The sequence below is a fragment of the Eptesicus fuscus genome, chromosome 14, assembly GCF_027574615.1.
Source record: "Eptesicus fuscus isolate TK198812 chromosome 14, DD_ASM_mEF_20220401, whole genome shotgun sequence".
NCBI classification, from domain to species: Eukaryota; Metazoa; Chordata; class Mammalia; order Chiroptera; family Vespertilionidae; genus Eptesicus; species Eptesicus fuscus.
Genome location: NC_072486.1, coordinates 76,119,005 through 76,126,262, shown reverse-complemented (window position 1 = coordinate 76,126,262; position 7,258 = coordinate 76,119,005). Strand labels below are relative to the sequence as shown.

The following is a 7,258-nucleotide window of genomic DNA, read 5'->3' as shown; positions in this document are numbered from 1 at the left end:
AAGATGGTCAAAATGATAGTAATAATTTAAATAAGTCCTGGAGATGTTAATACACAGCATGGTGAATATAGTTAACAACACTGTGTCATATATTTGAAGGTTGCTAAAAGTGTATGTTTAAGAAATTCTTATTGGAAAAGGCAGACTCTAAAGTACTTCAAATAAACTGTTTTACGTATACAGTACAAATTCTAAGAAATTTTTTAAAACTCTGCTACTGATATAAAGGTCTTCTTGATATTACATTTTATTAGAGTCCATAATATCAAGTTTATATCAGCATATCAAGATAAGGCAAGACAAAATCTTGCAAAAATATATTTAAAGTAAAAATTGACAGAACTATAAAGACAATTTGACTAATCCATAGTTATGGCAAGATATTTGCACATGCCTTTTCTTTAGTAACCAATAAATAAGCTGACAAAGAACTTCAAGATTACAGAAGTTTTGAACAATTAAATTAACAAGCTTGATCTAATAGATATGTATGAGATCTAACACATATAGGTCCTGACCTATATGAGAACCCACATTCTTTTTAAGTACTCAGAGATTATTGACCTTGATTTCTAAGTGTTAAAATGTCTTGGGTTTCAAAAATAAAATATATACACAAAGTACAGCATGATACTATATAGTATATTGATAAAAATCTGATATAATGTATAATAATGTATAGGAACCCAGATAAGTTGGGTGGGGGATGATTCTATGAAAAAGGAGGGAGCAGAAAGACACCAGGGATGTGTACAAGGGGACTTAAAATATGGAATGATTAGTTTCTTAACAATAATTTAAAAGATTGAAAGTAAAATGCTGTCAGCATATTGTTAATCCTGGGTTGTGGTTACATGGTATTTGTTATACTGTAATTTTTATATGTTTGAGTATATCATGATATATTTTTTAAAGAGAGTAAAATCTTGTGTAATAATTAATTGGTAGATAAGAACTTGCTGTTGGGATAATATGCCCTACCTTGATATAAGCTTAACATTATGGACTCTGATAAAATGCAATATCAAGACTTTTATATCAGCAGCAAGAGTTTTAAAAAATTTCTTAGAATATGACTAAGAAATTTCTGTGTAAGTAGAACAGTTTAGAGGAAGTTTATCCAAAGTATCATGGAGACTGCCTTCTCCATCACCAATACTAGAACTGATCACTTGAATGGGTTGCAATGAACCTCAAATATCATCGAGTTGTTGTAAGAATTAAAGGCAGTAATGTATCCTAATATATAAAAACTCTGGGTCGTAATAACCGGTAATGACTGAGGCTTGACCAACCAGAAGTCAGTCCTGCAGTCAGCTGACTGCTTCCACTGCAGGCATGGTGCCCCAGCACTGACTGCTGCTGCGAATCAAGGCCAGAGAGAGGCCTGAAGAGAGAAGCAGGGACTGATCCGTTGCCTCTGTGGCAGCTTTTGATCAGCACTTGCCTCTCTCTTTCTCTCCCAGTCTGGCCAGCAGCCATGCCTCCATTTCTCTCCAGGCCTCCACTGAGGCTGCTGATCAGCCCCGCCTTTCTGATCAGGCCCTGTTGATAGGCCCAGAGATGCTGATTGGCATAGAAACCGACCAATCAGAACCAAATCTGGGTGAAGTGTGAGGAGCCAATGGCTGCCTAGGAGGCAGAGCTTTTGATGCTGACTGGCATAGAAACTGATCAATCAGAACCAAATCTGGGTCAACTGTGAGTAGCCAATGGCTGCCTAGGAGGCGGAGCTTTTGACACTGACTGGAATAGAAACCGACCAATCAGAACCAAATTGGCCGGCAGGGGAAGGCAGTTGGGGGCAAGATCAGGCTGGCAACCAGGCCTGCAGGGGAGGGCAGTTGGGGGCAAGATCAGGCCAGCAGGGGAGGGTAGTTGGGGGCAACCAGGCCTTCAAAGCAAGGCAGTTGGGGGCGAGATCAGGCCAGCAGGGGAGGGAAGTTGGGGGCGAGATCAGGCCAGCAGGGGAGGGCAGTTAAGGGTGATCAGGCAGGTGGGCAGAGGCAGTTAGGGGCCATCAGGCAGGCAGGCAGGTGAGCAGTTAGGAGCCAGTGGTCCCAGATTGTGAGAGGGATGTCCGACTGCTGGTTTAGGCCCGATCCCACAGGGCAGTTGGACATCCCCCACGGGGTCCCTGATTGGAGAGGGTGCAGGCTGGGCTGAGGGAAGCCCCCCTCTGTGCACAAATTTCATGCACCGGGCCACTAGTCTATAATAATAAAAGCATAATATGCTAATTAGACTGGATAGCCAAAGGACCTTCCGGATGTCATTCCGGACGTCCTTCTGGATGAAGTTGCAGTGGCAGGGGCCAAGGCAGAGGCAGTTAGGGGTGATCAGGCAGGCAGGCAGAGCAGTTAGGGGCGATCAGGCAGGTATGCAGAGTGGTTAGGGGAGATCAGGCAGGCAGGCAGGCAAGCAGTTAGGAGTCAGTGGTCCCAGATTGCGAGAGGATGCAGGATGGGCTGAGGGACCCCTCCCACCCCATGCACGAAGTTTGTGCACCGGGCCTCTAGTATAATATAAATCATCAACAGAATATATATATATATATATATATGTACACACACACACACACATACCTATATATATGTATGTGTGTGTGTGTGTGTATATATATATATATATTCTGTGTGTGTATATTATATATATATATGTATGTATATATATATAAAGCCGACCAGAACGAACACCAGCCTGGGGGATAGCCACTCCCTCCCTCAGTAGTCCTGCAGGTTCAATCTCTGGGGAATGGGCTAGTCACCGATGGACCAGCGCTGCTGGCAGGATCCCTATGGCACCGCCAGCCTCCTGGAACTTGGTTTCGGGCACCTTGGTGCGTCCCCTTCCTTGAGTTCCACAAGGAGCTGTGACTGCTCTCCCCTGCTTCCTCCAGGTCTCGCGTGCTGGCCCCCATCCGCCCTGCTCCAGATGAAGTGTGATCACTGCACACAGAAGGAATGTAGTAAAAAAACAAAAGCCAGTGACCAAGAGAATGCTGCAGTTGACGTCCGCAGTCCGGCTCAGGAGAACGGAGAGAAGGGAGAATTCCATAAGTCTGGCCGATGCCAAGATATTTCTGAGTGACTGCCTGGCGTGTGACAGTTGTATGACAGCAGAGGAAGGAGTCCAAGTTTCTCAGCAGAATGCCAAGGACTTCCTCCATGTTCTGAACCTTAATAAGAAATGTGATACCACACAGCACAAGGTGCTGGCAGTGTCTGTGTGTCCTCAATCTGCCTTATTTTGCTGCTAAATTCAGCCTCAGTGTCACTGATGCATCCAGAAGGCTCTGTGGCTTCCTCAAAAGCCTTGGGACACACTGTCTTTGGCATGATGATAGCTGTGGACTTCAGCATCCTGGAGAGTCAGAAGGAATTTGTGCAGTCAGTACTGCCAGCACCATGAGGAAGAGCCCCGTCTACCCATGCTGACCTCTGCCTGCCCTGGCTGGGTACATATGCAGAGTGCATGCTGGGTCACCCCATCACGCCCCACCTCTGCATGGCCAAGTCTCTCCAGCAGATCATGGGCTGTCTGGTGCAGGATTACTTCTCCAGACGGCAGAACCTGTCCCCAGACAAGATTTTCCACGTCATTGTGGTCCTGTGTTATGACAAGAAACTGAAGGCCCTCTGAGGAGATGTTCCCACAGCTTCGCATAGTTCCCAGGGTGCTGACTGTGTGTTAACCTCAGGTGAAATTGTCCAGATAATGGAGCAAAGTGACTTTGCCATGTACGCTGCCACTGTGGACACTCTGTTTGGAGACGTGAAGGAGGAGGAGGTGAGGCTCCACGAGGGTGCCAGCTCTGACGGGTCCCTGGTGCACATCTTCAGGCACACGGCCAAGGAGCTGTTCAACGAGGATGTGGGAGTGCTCACCTACCGCACCCTGAGGAACAAAGACGTCCAGGAGGTCACCCTGGAAAGGGACGGAGAGGTTCTGCTACGCTTTGAGGCTGCTTACGGCTTTTGGAACATCCAGAACGTGGTCCTGAAGCTGTAGAGGGGCAAGTTCCCCTGCCACTTTGTGGAGGGCCTGGCCTGCGCCGGACATGCTTAAGCAGCAGGGGCCAGGACCCAGCGGATGACGGGCATGCAGACAGGGCACTGCTGTGGCAGATGGAAGGCATCTACACTGCCATCCTGGCGTGGCCCCAGGAGACCAGCGCCCATGTGCAGGAGCTGTACCAGGAGTGGCTGGGGGGGGGGGGGTGTGACTCCCCCCGGGCCCAGGTGGTCCTGAACACCACCTAGCAGGGCCAGAGCAGCCTGACAGTAGCTGGGACATCAGGTGGTAAAGGTCCAGCAGATGCCTGGCCTGCAGGCCGCCTGAGGAGGGGAGTCAGAGGTGTGAAGGAAAGGCTTAGTGTTTCTGCCATCACTTTGGTTTTCAGAATTCTCGGCTCCCCATCTGCCGGCTCCCTCCCTCTGAGGGGCACTATCTTAGTCACATGGGTGCAACTGGAATATTGTATCTCGAGAGTATTGCCCCAATGTATGTATCCTTTTATCCAACAATGAAAAAAATCCCAAAGAACAAGAATGGAGACAGACCCATTCAAAGAAATGGCCTGTCCTTTAGGCTTAAAAAAACTCGGAAGTGTCCTGCAAAGAGCTGAGACTTGGTTCTGTCCATGCACCTCAGAGAGATTGGATGAGGAAATGGCCCAGTTTGGCCCTGACTTCACCCACTTATGTTACTCGTGAAGGTGTCTTTGCCACAATGTGAATAAACTGCCACCTTTTGGAATAGGGGCTCATACGAAAGTCTGCATTCCCAACCTTTCTTGTAACAGATCTGTTCTGCAGCTGTGGCCACTGTCCTGAGACTAGGTCCTGTCGCTGGGAATCAGGGGGCACTGGAGTGGAGCCCTTCCCCTCTCCCCCCATGCCCATTTACATTCAGGGATTGAGCTGATCTCACTTTGGGGGAGTCCTGGCAAGGGTGACAGGTGTCACAGATGGAAGGATGGAGAATGGAGAGGTGGACACCTTGCTCAGTCCCTCCCCGGGTGGGGTCAGGCAGATGAAGGCCGGCCAGCCTGCCCCACAGTTGGGTGAGATAGTGTCCTCTCTGTCTGCCTCTTACCCCGTGGACCTGGCCACTCCCCTCAGCTCCGGGCAGCCCTCTGCCTTCCTCGACAGTGCACTCTGCCCTCACATGCTGCTTGCCCTAAGAGAGAAGGAAGAGAGCAGTTGGCCCACAGACAATTACACAGAAAGATACGCAGCCACCACAGAGCCCAGCACCCCGTGCACATTAGGGCTCTCCTGTGAAGTGAGGCCTGTAACCGGCCTGGTGTTGGTTTCTAGAGCACTTGGATTTTGTTACCATGTCGGTGACATTCTTCTTGAACCCCTCAGCCTGTTAGATTGCCCTCATTCATGTGTTATTGCACCTGTGCACCCATCTGGGTTGATAACTGGGACATTGTGTGAAATTACCTATTTTCTACTTTCAATCTCTTTACAATGGGGTTTCATCCTCTGTGGTAACGTAGATCCATTTCTGACTATGGAATAAACAGTTGAAGTGTCAAGAAAAAAAAAAAAAAAAGCAACGGCCAGGTGGCTCTCTACAACTGGTGGGAACGACAGCAGGACGGATCCGGATCCTGGGCTGGCAAGGGCATCCCACTGCCCACTGGGAGGGCTGATAGTGTCCTGGCGTCCCCCAACCCCCCTCAGGACCCCAACCATGCATGAACTCATGCACCGGGCCTCTAGTTATGCTATAAAAATTCAGTATCCAAGCAGAAGAAACACAATCAAAGATGTTAGGAAAAAAAATCAACCTGACTTCAGTATTCTCTTGGGGACATTAGATGTCAGTAGTCAACCAATCAATACATAAAGAGTCATAAGGGTGCTGGCTGGTGTGGCTCAATGGTCAAGCATTGACCCAGGAACCAAGAGGTCGCCAGTTTGATTCATGGTCAGGGCGTGCAGGAGGCAGCCAATCAATGATGTTCCTCTCTCTCATCAATGTTTCTACTCTCCCTCTTCCTTCCTCTCTAAAAATCAATAAAAATATATTTTAAAAAAAGTCATAAGGGTAACCTAAGGTGACCCCAATATCAGTCAGGTTTTTATTCATGTGTGAAGATAACTTAAAAATAAACTTAAATATGCAAGAAACTCTACAATAGAATGCCCATCTGTTCTAAGAAGTTTACTTGAGCAAGGAATCCTTCAACAACAACAACAAAAAAGATCAACTCTTTGTTCTATTTAATGTTCTGTATATTGCGTTCACTTTTGTCCAACATTGATATTGCTCTATTTGTTCTCTTGCTCTCTCTCTCCCTCTCTCTTTTTAATCCTCACCTGAGGACATGCTCATTGATGAAAGAGAGAGAGAGAGAGAAGAGAGAGAGAGAGAGAAATGTCAATGTGAAAGAGATTGATTAGTTGCTTTCTATACATACCCTCTCCCCCCGCACCCCTCATGGAAGCTGCAACCTAGGCATGTGCCCTGACCAGGAAATTGAACCCACAACTTTTCAGTATAGGAGGGTGGGGGGATGCTCCAACCAATTGAGACACACCGATCAGAGCCTCTTTTTATTTGTATACTTTTTTTTGGTCTACCCTTGTATATTCAATCTATGAATTACATTGTTTTAGATATTATCTTGTATAGAGTATATGGCTGGTACTTCTTTCTTTTACCTTGTCTCAACTAAGGAGTTAATTTCTTTTAAAAAGTAGTTTTAATCTCACCTTCATTTCTATGATAGACATTTGTACTTAATTCTATAGTATTAGTATTTACTTTTGTATGATCATATTTTTGGCTGTCTTGCTGTGTTCTGTTGCTGTATGATATCTGTTTCCTTTATGTTCTCTCCCAACTTCTCCACACATCTCAGTAACTTGAAAGTATATACTGTAGCATATTTTTAGATGGACTAGTAATTATATCCATTCATGTAAATATCTTTACATTACAGCTTGAGAAATAAAATGACATCTATTGACACACTTCTATAAAAGATGACACATTAGCAAATGTCTTTTTAAACTCCCCATCTTTTTAGCATTAATATTTTTGTCCTTATGTAGCTTTTGTGTATATCACAGTACCACTTTCATTCTCATTTGTAGAAAGCTATATTACTTCAGTAATTTGGGCTTCCCAGAGCAAAAAGGTTTTTTAAATATACCAAATGATTTGAACAATTATTATAAATAATTTTCATTAATGGAATGTCCCATACTTAGTGCCCTTCAAACAAAAACAAAATAGT

The 7,258-nt window shown here is 45.8% G+C and overlaps 1 pseudogene; it reads left to right on the top strand.

Annotated features, from left to right (window-relative positions):
• Positions 1–2,934: 2,934 nt before the first annotated feature.
• LOC129151479 (nuclear prelamin A recognition factor-like) lies at positions 2,935–4,262 on the top strand (annotated as a pseudogene).
• The last annotated feature ends 2,996 nt before the right edge of the window (positions 4,263–7,258 follow it).